Raw genomic sequence first — 1,369 nt, 5'->3', positions numbered from 1 at the left:
AAAACGATACTAAAATATCCGTTAAAGAGAGGGTTGGATAAGCATTTTTTTTTCAGGCCACATTTTCAGATGTTCATCAAACATTTTTTGAGGAAACATTTGAGAGAACCCATGTTGTATACTCATCAGATATAACTGTCTCAAATAGAGTGCATTTCTCAGACCAAATTGGCCCAGGGAGTACATAGTGGTTTGGCCACAGCTACTCTCTGTGATGCTCTCCCTAGATTATAAAAGTTGTCAGGAGAAAGGAAAGATGGGCACTCGCTGAGCCTGTGGTGTATCAGAGTGGGCCCTCAGCTCTGACAGGGTGTTAAGCCAGTACTGTCTGATGGTATTACCCCTCATGGTTGGTATTATTTCCCTCTTACCTAAAAAAGAAGCTGAAGAAGATAAAATAACTACACACCATGACCTGCATATGCTTGAGATCCAGGTTGGTGCATGAGACTAGACCTTTATCTAAAATGTGTTTGAATCCATGAATGAATGAATCTTAGAAAGTAACCACAAAAGCCAGAGAGCAAGACTATACAATGAATCTCTAAGCTCTGACCCATTTTTAACCCTTGGAAAGTGAAGGCAAATATCTCCTGTAACAAAGCTTCCATAAAGAAAGTCACAGAATTCTAAGACCAGACGAGAGGCATCATGGCCTTGTCCACAGCAGTTGTAACAGAGTTTGGGTAGAAGGCTGATTTGGGCACAGATGTCTCAGACATCACAGAAGAGAGGGATAGGCATCATTAAAAGAACCCACATAGACCCTCAGGAACAGGCACAGAAAGACTTGCCCATCATATCATTGGTGAAAGCTAAGTAGCCCTATTTAGTTAGAAAGGAATGTTCTGGAAGAAAACAGTAAGATGAAAGAGTTTAGAAAGGGTGAAAATATGGGAGAGGTGATTCTGATTTTTTCTGAAGGAAGTGGGACACCATCAAAGGCATCAGCATGAGTGAGAGACATGTGGGAAGCGGAGTTAAGGGAGATTAGGCCACTGAGTGCAGAGGGAGGGGCTGCAGTTGGAGGCCAGATGGGCCCACCCTCAGCACTGCAGGTTCTCTGAAGGTCAAGGCTGTGTGAGCCTCTGGGTATCATTTCAGCTCTGCTACTCTCTGTCCAGGGTGCAGGAAAGCCGTACAGATGAGCCCCTGGCTTTAAGCTGCCTGAGCTCTGCCTAATGTGGTTCATGTCAATGATCTAAATCTCTGTGGCCTTTGATGTGGAAATGTCATCAGGACATTGAATAGATTCTAGGAAGTCTTCCAGGGGAGAACACACGGTAAGGGTGGCTACACGCTGCACACATGTGGACCTCAGCAAACCAAAAGATGGTGATAAGGGTAAAAATAGAATGAAGGACAAATG

At 44.0% G+C, this 1,369-nt stretch overlaps 1 protein-coding gene across 2 annotated transcripts in view; it reads left to right on the top strand.

Annotated features, from left to right (window-relative positions):
* C1qtnf7 (C1q and TNF related 7) overlaps window positions 1–1,369 on the top strand; it is a 118,388-nt gene that overhangs the window by 17,040 nt on the left and 99,979 nt on the right. The window lies entirely within an intron of this gene.

This window comes from Nannospalax galili, unplaced genomic scaffold (genome assembly GCF_000622305.1).
Source record: "Nannospalax galili isolate Female #2095 unplaced genomic scaffold, S.galili_v1.0 scaffold271, whole genome shotgun sequence".
NCBI lineage: Eukaryota > Metazoa > Chordata > Mammalia > Rodentia > Spalacidae > Nannospalax > Nannospalax galili.
Note: the sequence above shows the minus strand (reverse complement) of the source record. Positions and strands in the feature narration are given on the sequence as shown.